An 18,490-nucleotide genomic window follows, 5' to 3' on the forward strand; every position below is an offset into this window, starting at 1 on the left:
TCCCTTACAACATCTATTACATAATATATATATCCATACACAGTAACTACTACAACAACTACCTAATATCATCCAACATACCTAACCTGTCCATTACCAACCAAACCATAATACATGCACGTATCAGAATGAGAGGGGAATGGGATTTTTTCGCTAAAATATCTCGCTGAAGGGACTACAGGCCTTCAAAGGCGGAGTAAACTAAAGCGCAATGTGACGGATGAGATTGAATAATATATTTAGTGGTCTGAATCTGCACCATCCGTAAATGTTACAATGCTCGGCGTCTCATGAATGTTGTCTAGACGTACACGTGGTATATTTCACACTCACACGTTGATAAATTTTAGTGATGATACTAGCACGTGCAGGACACTTGTAAACTGACAGAGATAGCTTGGCGTCCAAATATTCCATCATTGAGAACAAGGTAGGCCTTGGATGTTATAAGGCTGGAATTGTGTCTTTCCCATGTTACCCTTGGTGATGAAAACAAAAAAAGAAAAGAGAGAGAATCGAAAAACATATCAAACCCAGGGAACTGAAATTGCAAAGACTTTTTATATATAATTTTAACAGATACTCACACAAAACTTGGTATCACAAGAAACACCAGTGAGAAAAAGAAACCATTAAACAATCAGAAATCATATTTAGTTCTCCTACTCATTAAAATAAGACACAACATATCAGGGATGCTAGGAGATGGAGAGGAATTGTAAAAGTTCCAAGACTCCAGCATTAGTCTTTTTCTTGATCCCTAGAAATGAACAACCTGTTAAAGAGCATCAAACATGTCAAGTATATCTAGCAACTAAATCTCCGGATAACTCGATTCAACAATGATATGCGGTCCCGTAAAGAGTATTGTTCCAGTGGTTGGATTCAGAAACCAAAACATAAGCAACGGGCATAGTGTTAAGAGAACTTTGGTTTATGGGTTTGTTTACCTTAACATTCAAGGACGTGCCGTGAAACTCCCCTGCTCCTTCTGGGGGTGTCCAATTATATCTTCTAAGTCGTCTACACTAACAATCCATTCTTCTCCTCCAAAAGGAGATTTTAGTAAATAACCAAATATAACACTTGGGCTAAGGGTCCTTATCGAGCATGTTATCCTATTTTTAAATTAGTTTATTCGGCAGTAGAAACCGAGCCGGCGGAACAACTCAAAAGATAAAGAAGTATCGTTAATTTCTTCATGCTTGTTCCAAGCTCGAAGTACCATTTGTACAAACGTGATCCAGAGGAATCATCAACTGGATGTCTTCGTGGTCTAGTATTTGTTTGTGAGTCTGGATCAATTGATTATGCTCCTCGCTTATTATAAAACCTTCTTAAGGGTGTCAGAATCGAGCTAGAACGGGAAAAAGGGGTGTTGATAAGGTACCCAACCGCCCCTAAACAGCTCTTTATTAACCAGCGCCAAAAAGGCCATTTAGAGGAGTAGAATTCTTGTACACTCTCATTATGAGAAGGGGGTATTCGAGCGTATGTAAATAGATACTATGTTTACATATGGACCCCTGTGTCGTTACATTCCATTTAGGATTAGGAATATGCGTAATCAGACCTGCTTTTTACATATTTCTCGTTATTTGGGTACCATATTCACTTCTTTGGGCTTATGACCTCCCCCTCTATGCCTTGCGGTAATGATGCCTCTGGCATTACGACCTTTACCACACTGACGTTGTCCAGAGATCAAATTATTTCGTGAATTGGATTTCACCCTATGAAATGGTTTCACGGGATTTAACCAATTGTCTCGATCGTGGGATATCATTGAGAAATATGAATCGGCGTTTGATAAATACGTATATGCTACATTTTATACTCATATTTATATTAGTTATGACTCGATATTTTGACTAACAACACCATTTTAGTGCTTTTTTAGAAAGTATAGACGAATTTGATCTTTAAGAAAAATAATCGCTAAATGCAAGTTGAATGACATTTGCCACAAACATGCAATATAATATTCCTCAAAACACCAAAGGAGGTGGGGACCACCATATGTCAAGGGAAATAGTGGACGCCACTAGTACAGTTCTCAACCAAATCTTACTATTTCTCATAAGTCTCCACATACCTTTTGTCGATGAAGTTCCATAACCTCCCTTTAGTAGTTATTCGCCTTCAAATGATGAACGCCGTGAAAACTAAGCTCAACTACACAATCTATGTCCTAGTCCGAGACATCTATAAATAGGCTAGAAATGAAGACTTATATTTTTGATCACTAACATTGACAAACATGCTTGAGATAGCAACGCATGCGAGTTCGACCGAGCAGTGCCCTAACAATGCTTATTGTTTGTTTGTACGTAGATGATTTAATCTTTACTGGAACTAACCAAAGTATGATTACTGAATTCAGGGAGGCAATGGTGAGTCACTTTGAGATGACTAACATGGGTCTTATGTCATATTTTCTTGGCCTTGAGATTGCACAGAAGATGATGGAATTTTTATATGTCAAAAAAATATGCTGCTGGTATTTTGAAGAGGTTTAAAATGAACTCCTGCACTCCTATAAAGACACCAGTGGAAGGTCGAATACATTGGGATCAACCTTGTAAAGGTGAGCTTGTAAATCAGACTCACTATCGCCAACTAGTAGGGAGTCTGCGTTACTTAACATCTACCAGACCTGATATTCTAGCTGTTTGGAGTTGGTTTGGTTAGTCGATTTATGGAAGCTCCAAGTCAAGTTCACCTTCAAGATGTAAAAAGAATACTGCATTACATAAAAGGTACACACGATCATGGTCTTTTTTACTCATTCTATAATAATTCTGAACTTATTGGCTACACCGAAAACGATTGGGCTGGTGATATAGACCGAAAAAGTACTTCTGGCTTTGTATTTTTTATGGGATCTGGAGCTGTATCATGGTCTTCCAAGAAGCAACAAGTAGTTTCTCTTTCTACTGCCGAAGCAGAATATATGGCAGCAACTGCGACTGCTTATCAAGCTGTTTGGTTGAGGGGTTTACTTGAAACATTGAATATACATCAAGAGTGTCCAACACTGCTGATATATTGTGACAACCAATCAGCCATCTCCCTAACTAAGAATCCTTTTTTTTTCATGGAAGAGCTAAACACATCGGCATTAATATCATAAAGTTCGATATCTTGTTAAGAATTGTGCAATTGGATTGAAATTATGCAAGTCACAGGAGCAGATTGCAGATATATTTACCAAACCATTGAAGGCGGATATCTTTTTCAGGCTCAAGCATCTGTTGGGAGTGTGTAGCTATGAGAAGCATTGTGTTTGAGCTTAAGGGAGGCTGTTGGAGTTTAAGCCAAACCCAACGGATATCTTTTACTGTTTATTGTTTCTGTTCTACTTTGAATAATTCCCTTTACTTAGTCATTAGCCGTTGTAATAGACTAGGAGCATTAGTTGCAGTCAGTTTAGCTTCTACCGGCTAGATTAGTTTGTTTTGTTAACACCTATATAAAGTGGTGTAATCAGTTCTCTTCAATACACAGAACTGAGTGCTTTGAGTATCAATAAAATATCTTGATTCTCTCATCTTCTTATTCTTATTTATATTGTGAGTGTGTGTAATTGCAGGTGGATACTAACAAGAGTTAGATCCTACACTTACCCAATTTCGATTTCCATAACATATGTCGGATTTTCATTAGATTTGTCTGGGAAGCTGTTCAATATTGGGAATTTGATTGGTTTCAAAAATATTATGCTTAAAGACCTACTCACTTAACTCTCAACTTGCTTCGTCAATGATTGGATTTTTGTCGGTAAGTCGTAAACATCCTTAAGACGATTTGAAAAGCTTATTAGTTTCAATTTCGAATTCCTTATTTTCAATTTTTGTTTAATGTGTCTTCGTGCCCAGAGTTCAAACTCCATTACAGATTGTTACAGTTTTTGGTATACGGTTATATTGCCCAGAAATGCTAAATAACATAATTTTCCAAATTTGTCTTACCAATAAATTTGTTTCAGATGCCTATCATGATGTGTTTGAGCTGGAAATTACTTTCTTTGCTTTTCGTGTTTATTAATCTTGATTAAGAATACAAGTTGTCAAGTTCCTCCGAAAAAGTGAAATTCTCATACCGACCAGAATTGTATGCAAATCTAAGCTAGCATTCACCATATAAATCACCAATAATGGCGCCTAATCCCAAACATCAAATACGTACTGTATATCTTTTTTTATTTGTGAATTATCAATAATGTGTTGGGTGGACTAAGTGCAAATGCAATTCAGAGAATGACTTAACCAATGGGTATCATAATCTAAATCATCGTTGCATTTTCATCACTTTCATTGTTTTCTTTATAATTAGGCCAATGCCTATTTTTGGGATCTTACATCTTGTTTGTTTGCATCTGACTCATCTGAGTCATCTGGATCTGAGTCGTCTGGATCTGAGTAAAATCACCTGACTCATCTGCATCTGACTCACTAAGGTCTGACTCAGAAAATGTGTTTGTTTGAGTCATACCTGACTCAACTGACTGGAAAATTTTAAACAGAAAACACTCCCATGAAACAACAAAAGAAGGAATACAAGTAACTAGATATAACAAAGATGTTAAAAGTTAAAACTATACTATGAATTACATAAGACAGGGTAACAAATGACTGTCTAGTGAACCAGGATGGCAACAATACTCAACCATTGAACATGTGATTCCTAAACTTTGTCAATGAAACGTTAGTTCAAAATTTTGGGTCCATAAAAACCAGATAGTGCAAGTTTCTGAGCAACTACAACTACCAAATATCTTCCCAAGTTCAAAACGTTAGTGCCAGCAGGCCACGAGACTAGCAAGTTGTTCAATTACTTGGTTTCAAATAATTTAAACCAAACAGTCAGTGAGGCATTTTCACAAACACATTAAGCTCACAAACCTAACTTTGTTGAAACTTCTAATACATACATAGAAAATTACTAAAACACTTCGATAATCCATACCCTTAATTTGAAACCCAAAAATAAGTAAAACCCATTACATAAAAATGTTAGGGTTCTGACCCTAAACTCGTTATAAGCCCATGGATAGAACTCAATTCGAAAACCAGTTGACTAGATGAGGGAATCCATTGACTTATAAACTACCAGTTAAGCCCCATCTAACCAATGTCGGACTAGGATCCCAACAAAAAACACATTATATCCAAGAACATTATACAAAAAAACCCTAAGAAACTACAGGAAGATTATCATATAACTAACCCGATTTTGTGAAGAACTTGGCAACAATCAATCTCGAACAAATTAAGACTCAATTCAGAGATTCTGAGGTTTTTGAAACCTATAAATTGAGCGAAAGATTTTCCATCAGGAAGTCTTTTCCAAAGATATTTTTACATGATTTTCCAAATTGTCAAGCTAAAATCTTAACTTTTCATTCGAGTCAGTGATGGACACATTGAGTCAGGGATGTTCTTGTACCTGACTCAAAGGCCACCGAGTCAGAGATAACCCCTGACTCAGATAGCGAGTCATGTACTTCAAAAATTTTAAACCAAACAGTCTGACATCTGACTCGGTGCGAGTCAGGGGTTGACTCAGACCCAGACATCGAGTCAGATGCAAACAAACAAGATGTTAATATACTACTATCCCAATAAGTTATGTATCTATGAGCTGATTAATTGTTACTGTAGAAGTGTTCTGCAAACAAATGTATTTAAGCATAAGTTGGAGACTAATGAGCTAATTAATTTTTTTCTTTGAAGAGTACCTGCGACTGGTAAGGATTTGATTGGTATAGCTTTCTCACATGGCTGCAGCAATGACATTGGAATGTGAAGTCTTAGTCCTCTCAAAAGTAAGTAAGTATAAGGCTGGGTTTGGTAATGCTTTTATTTTTCCAAAAGCACTTTCAAAACCTATATATGTTAATAATTTTTGAAATTGGTGTTTGGTAAAAAAAAAATCAAAGTGCTTTTTACCCAAAGCACTTCGCAAATTCCTTAATTCTTAAAAGTTGGGGAGGAGGAGTTTTTAAAAGCTACAAAAGCATAAGCTTTGGTCCCACCAAAATTTAATGCTTGATTTATCCTTTTTACCCCTATTTTATTTTGTAAATGACAAAAATTACCCTTAAATATACATATAATCAGTTTTTTATTTCTTATATTTTATTCTTTAAATATTATTATATTTTATTTTTAAACTATTTTATGATACCATTTCATTTAATTTGTCAAAAATAAAAATAAATACAAATATTAAATAATTACTTAATTTTAGTTTGATTTTTTGTTCGAAAATATATATATATTAAAAAGTGGTTAAGTAAAATAATTTCTTTTAGCAATCACAATAACAGTAACAATTAGTAAAGTTAATATTTTTTATATTTGTATTTAATAGTGAAAAAAATTAATTATTTTAAACCCAATACAATTGAATAAAACTATTTTCAGAGATATGTCTGTTTTTATCATTTGCCACAACAACAATAGTTGAACCTGATATTTTACCAAATATAGTTTAATTGTTTTTTTAATCAGCTCTAACTTTAATTAATATTTTACCAAACATCTAACTGCTTTTTTCTCACAACACAGCACAACAACGCACAGGAAAAAAGTGCTTTTATAAAAACAACCGCAATACCAAACTAAGCCTAAGTCTTCTATTCTGCACAAAATACTCTTTTTATTATGCTGCTTTACGACGACTACGACATAGAAGGCATATTCATGGATGCCAATGGAGTCATTACATCTACAGCAAAAACTGTAACCAAAAGACAGCAGACATATTTCTGTAGACAGTCCTCTAGGGAAATTTATCCATGGGTTCAAGAGCTAGGATGCTTTGTTTAGTAATAATGGTAGTACAAAAAATAACTATTGAGTTGATGCATTTTATCAATGGTTCAGACTGAAGGAGTTTGGTGTTCCATGAAGGTGTAATGATAATGTTGCTCCCGTTGTTGTCATTCGTAGTAATGGACTAATGGAGAGAGGTTGTTTGTTATTGCAGGAAGTGACGAGGATTAAATGGACTTGCGCAGTAGTAGTTCTGAAGGAAAAGCTATCTGATGGATATTTTGGTTTTGTGAGTTGTGATCGAATTGCAATGAGACTTGGCTGCAGTGCACTTTGTTTTTGGATTATTTGGATTAATAGGCAAAATCTTTATTCTTGTAAATTTTTTCTCAAGTTTTCATCTTCAGCTGTCAATGCCAAAGTATGTAATATGCTGAGAGTCACGATTTGGTGCGATGGTGCACTTTTCTTTAGAAAGTCTTCTGTAAAAGACATGACATCTCATTGGGTCAAGCCGTCGTCAATTTGGTCGATGTACAAGCTTGAGTTCAATGTTAAATTGCAACTAGCTTTTATTAATAACGAATCTTGGTCATGATAGAGATCTGCTTTTTGTGTCTCTACCTGGCCACTGTCCATAACATGCATGTGCTGATCAGATTCATATTTCTCTAATTCATTTCTTTTTATTATATTTTTTATTTTTTGTTGCATTTTTTTGCCTCTATATAATTTTTAGATTAAAGTAGTTTAAAGAAGAGTAAATATTATTAGTGTAAAGAAGAGTAAATAATGTTGATGCAAATTATTAGTGTAAAGAAGAGTAGATAATGTTGATGTAAAAACAGCAATGGAGGGTAAAAATTTAATGTTTTGAAGAGGGATGGCACTCGCATCGCACGTGCATTTTTTCTAGTTTAATATTATATTTACTTAAATTAATAATTTATATAAATTTTCAATTCAAATATAAAATAAATAACGATGCCGTTCAACGCTTTTATTGAAAAACTTAGAAAAGTGTAGGTTACAAATCAATGACAACATCGAGGGTAGGCAACCGAGCAACAAGTTGGGTGCCAATATCTTTTTGGATAGCGATGCGTAGTCTATGAAAGAGAGAACCGCCTATTTTGGAATTGGCGTCGTGGCTAATGAGGCAGTTCCTCAATTATTTCCACTAAGATTATATTTACATAAATAATTAATTAATATTGTTGATAAATTATTTATTTTCATTAAAAAATTGAAGTTTTATTTGAACAATTGCAAGACTGACTATTATTAATATTATGTTTACTTAAAATAATAATTTAAATAACTTTTTCACTTCTAAAATAAAATTTATATTATATATATAATAATATGATATTTAAAATATTATTATATTATATTATTAATATGTTTTTTTAATATTATGTTTGAAATTAATATTATATTATATTTAATTAATTAATGTTAATATTATATTACATTAATGTTATCATATGTTAATATTTTTAATTAATGGTTTATTATATTAATATGCTAATGTATTTAATTAATATTATATTATATGCATGTCATATTTAATTAATATTATATTTGTTTAATTTATATTATATTTATGTCATATTTAATTTATATTATATTTTTTGAATTAATATCTTTGTTTAATTTTTGTATTATTGTTTTAAGAAATAAAATGAAAAATAAATAAAATCCGCATTTGTAGTATTTTTTTAATTACTAATATCGCATTTATTAATTTACTAGTCTTTTATGTAATTATTTATTAAAATATACAAGATTAATGACAATTAAATTAAAAATTATTTAACTAATTAAATATAATTCTTTTAAAGAAATTCAGTGATTCAAAAATAAATTTATCAGCAAATAATATATTAATAAATAAATATTTAAAATGGAGAATGACGTAATTAATAATTTCATCAATAATTGTGCCAACCACATAAATTTAGAAGAATGGAATTCAATTTCTAGGTAGTTGGAACTCCCTAGAATTCAAACTCTTTCCATGCCAAACACAGCCTTATGGAAAAGATTAACATGGGAAGAGGAAATGCATGACTTTTCTTCTCTCCACTTTCAATATGCATATGAATCCTTATTCGTAAAAGAAAAAAAAATGATCTCAAAAACCTAAATCACCATTTTCTAATCCTGGAGTTTGATTCTAGTTTATGTTTTCTAACAAAAAGTTATTCGTATTTTCAATTAAAGCTTTTAAAACAAAAACTAACAAAAACTTAAGAGTCTGCTCTTGGTTGAGCTTGAGTAGGATCAATAATCATTTTGTCCAATCAAAAAATTGATTTGAGACCTAAAAACAAAAAGTCTTATGATTCCTACTCATCCAAAATCGTCCCTACACCCTTCGTGTGGGCCTAGTTCTGATACCATGATAAAGTCTGCAGGCAATTGGCGATGAATGGAGTGGCCCTTCCATATTATATTTTAGTTAAGTTAATTAAGGGGATATTGGTAACTCGGGACTATTGTCCTTCCACGTGCCCCCTCATGTGTAGGCCAGTAACTCGGCCTAACACGTGGACCTACGTACGTAATGACCAAGGAGGGCTCATGGGTACACAAGTGACAAAGTCAGTCACTGTGGCCAAAATCAAGCCTACACCCCGCGTTCAGGCCTAGTTCTGATACCATGATAAAGTCTGCGGGCATCCAACTCAAAACCAAATGTCACTTGCATACCCATGACTCATACGTATGTACGTCCACGTGTTAGGCCGATTGACAGGCCTTACACACGAGGAGGAGTGTGAAAGGACAATAGTCCCACATCGCTAGTTTCCGCATAATTAACTTTAATACAATATGGAAGTGCCACTCCACTCATTGCCAATTGCTAATTGGTTTTGAGTTAGGATGTACACAGACTTTAACAATTATCGGGTCGTTTAAATGTCGACAGAATATTTTGACCAAAATTTGGAGAAATTCTTCCCCCCCAAACCCATTTTTCCTCTCCTATAACACACTCTTTAATAGGTTGTGTACAGGTAACGCACGACTTAATAATATTAACAAAAAATCTTAACGGACCGAAAGAAAAACCATGAAAAAAACCCGGCTTTCCCAATATAGGACCCCCTGCTAAACTCCAAAGGGCAAGGCTCACTTAGGACAACACACGTTCAGGAAAAAACTGTGAGAGGCGGGTTTTTTTCATCGTTTTTCTCTCGGTTCATTAAGAATCACCATTAATATGGGTTCTGGACGGTTTCAGATTTAGCCCAATAGGATTGGATCGTATGTGCCATGCTGCCTGCAACCACCAAAATCTAACATACAAATGTCGAAATTAATTATCTCATGACAATCCCAAAACACATTATGATTATTTATAGGCTCCATACACACTCGTTTTCAGTACAGAAGAAAAGTCTAAAATGAAAAAACTTATATTCATATATTATTGAGAAGTATTTCAGGTCCATTACACAATACAAGACAAGGGTATTTATACCCATAATATACAGACGTAGTCAAGTCAACACAGACTTGACCTGACCTATTCCTAATATACCCCCTCAAACGTTACAGACAGACAGTCTAAAAGTCTGGAACAGTTTGAAAAGAGAAACAAAAAGAACACAGACTTGACCTGAAAATTATTACACCCCCTTACTATAAACAATCACATAAAATGTTACGGAATGTAACAATCAACAGTAATAATAATTCCCAACAGGAACAGAAACTCAAGATGAAGTAGCGGAATTGAAAACCAATACTGTGCCTTGTTAATCCAAATGCTAACTCAGCAAGCCCTTGAAAAATAGTAATACTAGAAACAGGTGAACATCAAACATCAGGATAGTAGCAGTACATGTACTGACAACAGTAGTAGAAGTATTAGTTGATGAAGGAACTGCACCAGAAAATATTGAAGTAGCATGGCAAGTAGTAATCGTTGAACCTTTTTATTAAAATTAGAACTAGCAGCAACACAAGTTGAATAACAGCAGAAAAAGTAGCTTCTGGTATTTGTTTTGGTGTTCTCTGTTGGTTAAGAGACTCAAATTGTTGTTGGTGTTCTCTGTTGGTTAAGAGACTCAAATTTATATTTAGAAACTGGTGTTTGTAAGACCAGATCTGTAAAGGTATTGATAGGACTTGTTTTGAAATAACAAGTCATATAACTGGTTATTGAAAAATGTTTTTAGGACCAGTTGGGTATTGAAAATTATTACTTCATATGCTAAACTCATATAAAAAAGAAGTAACAATGAAAAAATGGGGAAAATTATTATTAAAAGGTTATTACCCATATGAATATTGATATTACCCAGAAGTTACTTCTGTTGGATTGATGCTGAAGTTGTTCCTGTTGTTGTTGTTGATTATTTGATCATGTTGATAAGAAGTAGATGTTGTTGTAACCCTAGCTTGAATTTTTCCTTGTAATCTCAACTTAAAGACCTTCCATCTAAACACCCAAAATCTTGAAAGAATCAATAACTAGAAGTAATTCCTTTAGCAAAATCTGAGTTATATACATCCCTCCTTACTGTTGCAGCATAAAGAACATGAACAATCATATGCAAAACTGATGAGATAGATCAAAGAATAACTATTGTAATGGGATCCTGCATTGTTCAAATTCTTTAACCAATTCAACATCACTGAACCCTAAAAAGAATAGAGCAAGTCCTTGAAGATAAAGAGCATATTGATAAATATCTGTAGCACTAATAATCTCCATTAAAATACTTCTTTTTAATCTATTAGCATATAAGAAAAACACTTACTAATTCATCCATCTGAACTAATACAGCACCACTAATTGCTTTCAAGATTTCATTCTTCCTGTAGAATGAATCCAATCATACCCAACTTTATCAATATACCCAGATTGTAATATCTTATACCGATTCATAATCCCAGTAAGAATCAATCTTAACCCACATTCCATTTCTTCAGCTTTAGTTATCAAATTCTTTGATGGGTATTTCCAAACAAGTGGATAATCTGCAGATTTTTCTGTAACTAGGATGAAAATCACCAAACCAGAGAAAGGGTTTTTGTATTGAATTATGCCAAGTTGGGAAAAGTAGTTCAGAAACATCTTCAGAAACAACAAGAAATTGATAACCCTAATTTCGAAATCAGGAACTGAGAATATTTGTAATTGAATCAAAAAATTACCTCTATCAAATTCAAGTTCATCATCGTTGCATCCAAGACACCATAAAGTTCTGATCATTAGAGCAACGGAAGTACAAGCTTCTTCAATATCAGAATTTGATTTCTTTTTCTTTTTCTTCTCCTTCTTGTAACCTTTTGATTATGACAATGATGATGCAGCGGAAACTAAAGATTCATTCTCCATTAAAGAGAAGTTTGGAGATAAAAAACCTAGGATCGAAAAAGAATTTTAGTGGTTTCTTTCCCGATTGATACCATGAAAAAACTTATATTGATATATTATATAGAAGTATTTCAGGTCCATTACACAATACATGACAAGGGTATTTATACCCATAATATACAGACATAGTCAAGTCAACACATACTTGACCTGACCTATTCCTAATATAAAACGGAGAATCAGATCTCTGACATCAAGCATAAAGATAACAACCTAGCGAACTGAGTTATTCTACTTTGGTCAACCAATATTCATTATTACTCGCTAGCTAACAGATTATAAGGCAAACATAAACTAAAGAAAAGAATGAGTGCTCATAGACGCATGGGAATCCCGACACCCAGATACTTCATTTAAGATTGGGGGATGACCATTGGCATTGGATCGGTTTCGGATACATGTATTGGAGTTAACTCGCCTCCTCCTATGTACCGAACTGGTCTGGACGGAATTTATGGAACAAGAAGACCATACTTAGGCATGTTTAGAACCTCGTGTGACCAGAAATAAGTTGGACGGTTCCTGTCAGGACGGTAACCATTATTTCTATCTCGAGGGAAAGTGACAGTGATCACCAGACCTTGGAAGTTTACTCCCAAGTCATTCCTATATATGAAGTCTGCAAAAGCGTCGTAATCGCTCTTCTTCCATGCAAAAGAGTGGTCGACCAAAGAGAGGTAATTAGCATGAGACACATTTCCTATGCAGGTCGTTCCTGAAAAGAATTTTCCCCGAAGCGAACTAAATATTTTTTTCTCCTATACAGAGACACCAAGGTTGTTTATTTTCTTTGATATGGCTAGAATGACACTAATATGCAAGGCAGCCGAAGACCGCGGGGAATTTTTTCGAACAAATCGCATAGTTAATGTGTAATTTCGATTCACAAATGGAATACTGCTATAAGAAAAATAGATAACTAAAAGTTAAAATGAAAAAAATCGATAACTAAAAGTGATCAATAAAAGAATTAATAGTTTATGGAAGATAAGCGAAGGCGTAAGAAAACATATTTTTTTCTTTTATCTACTTTAAATAGCTTACTGGAGTTGTGAATTAGTAAACTAGCAAATGATGGTCCGAGATGGTAAGAAAACGAAGGCGGGAAAAAAAATTAAACACGTTTTTATGAAAGTTAAACTATTTATGTAAATCATCTCCAGCCCTTTAAATTTGTATAATAACAGTCCAGTCCATCTTCCTGTTTTATTTAATGAAAACCCCTTGGGAACGAGGCTTTTTGTTGCCCCTAGGACTTTGTTTCCTGCAAACGGGGCTTTGCCTGCTTTCCTATCAGGCCCGGCCCTGTTCCTATGAAAGTGAAATCGCTTGCTCCAAATGGAGTGCCAGATTTTTTTGCGAGCCTCCATAAACGGGGTTCACCCACCAAAAAAATTCAAAAACAACTCAGGATATCTAAACCACGACATGGTTACTGAGACTCGCAAAAATGAAAGAAATTAAAAGAAGAGAATAGAATGAGCGGCAGAGGCATTAACTGGCAGGAATTTCCGAAGCATTAACCTTCCTCATTCAATACAACATTTAAAAGGATTGGTGACCCTATACAAACCTACCATAATTTTCCTCTCTGAAACTCTAGCTAAGGAACAACACATGAAAAGACTATCTCAAACTCTTCAATACAATAATTGCTTCGGTGTTCCAAAAATTGGACATCGAGGCGGATTATGTTTAATGTGGGAAGGCAATCTTAATATTCAAATTCTTTTCCACTCACAAAACTTTATCCATGCAAAAGTCACACCACCACTCCCAGAACAACCATGGTTTTGCACCGGTATTTATGGCCCTCCGCATCCGGATATAAGAAAAAATCTCTGGCAGGAATTTCCAACAATATTCAGCAATATCAACACATCCACACCTTGGATCTTAATAGGAGATTTCAATGACGTCCTAGATAAATCAGAAAAGAAAGGAGGAAGACAAGTGAGATATGCTCAATCCCAACCTCTACTCACACTAATGGATCAGATGGGTCTCATTGATCTAGGATTTCGAGGAGACCCCTACACATGGACAAACAACCAAATGGGGCAAGATAACATTCAAGAAAGATTGGATAGAGCACTAGCAAATCAAAATTGGAGGACATTGAATCCAAATGCAGCAATTATTCATCTACCAAGAATAACATCTGATCACGCACCAATATTACTACAATAAAAAGTAATAGATTGGCAAGGAACAAAAAACTACAAATTTGAACATCTATGGCTCTCTCACCCCCAACTCAAGCAAGTAATCGAATCAACCTAGGAACAACAACAAGATAGTGAACCTACCCTTGACCTACAACTCAAGCTCATTACAACAGGTCAATCTCTCATGGAATGGAACAAAGTAACATTTGGAAACATACCAACCATGATCAAAAAATCAACATCCAAAATAAAACAAGCTCAACATCAATGTGCAATCCAATCGGGCTCCAACCTAGAATATTGGCTGCAGCAAGAAAAACAACTAAGAATAGCTCATGAAGAACTATTACAATTTCATGCAACATACTGGAAACAAAGATCTAGAATTCAATGGCTTCAATCAGGAGATATCAACACAACTTTCTTCCATACCAAAGCTACAATTCACAGAGCCTGCAACAACATACAACAACTACAAGACCCACAAAACAACTGGATTAACAAAAATGAAGACAGTATTCAACTCATTCTAGACCACTTCTCTCAATAATATACAACACCGCCTACAATGATAGATGAAAATCTATTTACAAATATCAGACCAAGATTATCTCCCAGACAATCGGAACTACTCACAAAGGAAGTAACTACAGCAGAAATCAAACAAGGCCTCTTCTCCATAAACTCTGAAAGTGCACCGGGTCCAGACGGATATACAAGTAAGTTTTTTAAGGTTTTTTGGGAAACAACCCATCCCCAATTGATATAAATGGCTAGAAGTTTCTTTGATAACTTAAATATGCACCCTCTCATGAATCATACGAACATAACACTAATACCTAAAGTAAACCATCCTTCAAAACCATCATAACTCAGACCCATAGGACTCTGCAACGTCACATATAAAATCATTTAAAAAATATTAGTCAATAAAATTAGACCCATCCTACCCTTTTTAATAAGCCCTTTCCAAAGTGCGTTCGTACCACAAAGGTCAATACATGACAATATAGCAATAGTTGGAGGACTCTTCCACCATATCAAAACCTCAAGCTTAACTAATGATCCAAAAATAGCTCTCAAACTAGACATCCAGAAGGCCCGTGATAGCTTAGATTGGGGATTCATCAAAACATCATCCACAAAACTTGGATTCCCACCAGCATTCATAAACTACATTATGTTATGTGTCACAACTGTCACATACTCAATAAAAATAAATGGCACACCACATGGTTACATCAATCCAACTAGAGGTATAAGACAAGGAGACCCTTTATCCTCCTATATCTTTATCATATGTGATGAAATCTTATCTACAAACCTAGGAAACCTTCAAAATCAAAAACTAGTTCAAGGTCTTAACATTTCAAATAAATCACCGCCTATCTTTCATTTAATGTATGCGGATGATTTATTAATAACATACAAAGCCTCGAATCAGAGAAATCAACACCTTCAAAACCTCCTTCACTCATATATCATTTCTGCTGGCCAAATAATTAATACTACAAAATCAATAATCATCCATCACTCAAACCTAGACCTGATAAAGATAGATGATATTCAACAATTCTTCAATATGCCAGCCACATCAAAACCTCCAATCTATATAGGAGTTCAGTTCAAACATGGAAGAGCCTCCAATCAAACCTTCGCTCCCCTCTTACAAAGATTAGCCCGAAAAGCTAAGGGATGGATGACAAAATGCCTAACACCAGCCGGAAGACTCATACTAATCAAAACATCCCTAATACCCACATCAAATCACATCATGCAAACCCAAAACCTACCTAACAATATACACAAACAAATAGATCGGATCACCAGATATTTTTTCTGGGGGCACGACTCGGATACAAAAAAACTACACCCTATAGGATGGGATAAAGTTTCAAAACCAATATCCGAAGGAGGATTAGGAATAAGGAAGAGCAGTGGTCATAATAAAGCTTTACTCATGAAAAGAATATGGAACCTTCATGAACAACCTAACTCTATCTGCATAAGTATACTCAGTGCAAAATATCTTTATCACCAACCAATTCTACAAGTCATTGACTCAATACCATCCTCAGCCAGTCCTCAATGGAGACAACTAGTGGCGATTGTCCCAACCATGCAACATCTAAATTTTCTATCGTATTGGAAATGGTTTATCAACTCCAATAGAAGACAATTGGATCCCACACTCACCAAACCTAGACCCAACACAGTGCTACCCAATACGATTGGTAGAAAATATCATGACCCAATTTCCAACACATGGGATCATGAAAAATTAATTACCCTCCCCAACCCAATAATCCAAAAAATCATAAACATCCACCTACCCCAAAACAACCAACAAGATAAGATTATCTGGCCACATTCAAAATCTGGAAGATACACCACCTCTTCGAGATACAAATGTCTAACTCAGGGTCAACCAATGCACACCCCACTACCGCCTACCAAATTTATATGGACCTTACCATGTCCGCCAAAAGTTCGGCTTTTCTTGTGGATAGCCATTAATGAAGGACTACCAACCTTCGCTCTCCTATACCATATCCATTTGACCAACTCAGATATATGCCCGAGATGCAACACAAATCCAGAATTAGCAAGTCACATTTTAATTCAATGTCCAACATCATCTAATTCCTGGAACACATTGTTCAACCAATCTATAAATTCCACCAACACCAATCCTCACCAATCTTTCATATTGACATAAAACACAACCATTTCCCAAATCCTTCAACAACCTGCATCAACATCGATGATATTAACTTGTTGTTTTATCTTTTGGACCTTATGGTTGGCAAGGAATGATCTTATATACCAACAAAAGCAATCAACTTCGCATGAAATCCTAACTTGGGCACAAAAACTACAACAATAATACGATCAAGCCATACAATCAACACCACCAATTTTTCCAGGAGATATACCAAAATTTAATCATCCGATAATGGATAAAAAATTATCCACAATATCAGTGGGTTGGACCATACCGAATAGCAATTGGATCAAAATTAACACAGATGGAGCAGCAAGAGGTCATCCAGGATTTGTAGGAGCGGGTTTCATCTGCAGATATTCAGAAGCACGAACTTTAATAGCTCTAGCACAACCAGTACGAATTACGACTGCGTTAACTGCGGAAACTTGGGCAATGCTCTTAACTTCAAGAACAACAACAGAACGACAATGGCAAAGAGTTATCTTTGAAACCGACTCAGAAAACCTGCTACGCTTCATCAAATCATCTACCCCACCACCCTGGCACATAGCAGGAATGATTGAGGAAATAAAAATTAGATTCCAGCAGATCCCGCAAGCGACCATTCAGCACAACTACAAAGAAGGAAACCAGGCAGCCGACGGACTATCCAATCACGCGACAGATGGAAGTCAAGCAAGAAACTTAACAACCAAAATATGGGACCAGGCATTCCCAACTTTCATTAGTCAAATCTTATTTTTTGATTCAGTGGGTACCACAAACCCGCGACAAATTGTAAACTAATTCTCTATAAATAAATAGCATGCTTCAAAAAAAAAAAAAGAGGCTATGGTTTTCTTCTTCCAACTCTCCTTGACAAGAACAACATATACAGGTGTTATGAAACAAATTTCTAGCTAATAAATCAATACCATGCCCGACCAATGATGATAATATTGGATATGGTCGTGGCCACAATTAAACCTTGGGAATCTTTTTTTCTAGCCCAGCTTTTCATTTTTCCATATTATAAACCTTCCAATAAGATCCTCTATATGGTGAACCCATAATTAGCTAAAATAATAATTTGTTACATAAATAACCCTTTAGGTGTTAATTTTATTTAGAATTTAATTTGGTTAAATCCTTTGATAAAACGAGATAAAAACTAATCCCTGAAAAGACTCCCCTAAAATAGCCCCGTTGATAAAGTAAAATGGTAAGACTAAAGAGAGAATATAGTATTAAAGAGAAGAGAAGATGGAAATCAGTCCTTTTTATTACTTGTATACTTCCTCTTTTATATACATAAAGAGTACATGCACTAGTGGGAGTTATGTGGTACACTTGTTGGTTAGTAAAGACTAAACCTTACATGTGTCAAGTAGAAAGAGTGAAGTTTACATGCATGTCTCCACATGTGGTGGTAAGACATTTC

Source organism: Papaver somniferum, chromosome 8 (assembly GCF_003573695.1).
Source record: "Papaver somniferum cultivar HN1 chromosome 8, ASM357369v1, whole genome shotgun sequence".
Taxonomy (NCBI): Eukaryota; Viridiplantae; Streptophyta; class Magnoliopsida; order Ranunculales; family Papaveraceae; genus Papaver; species Papaver somniferum.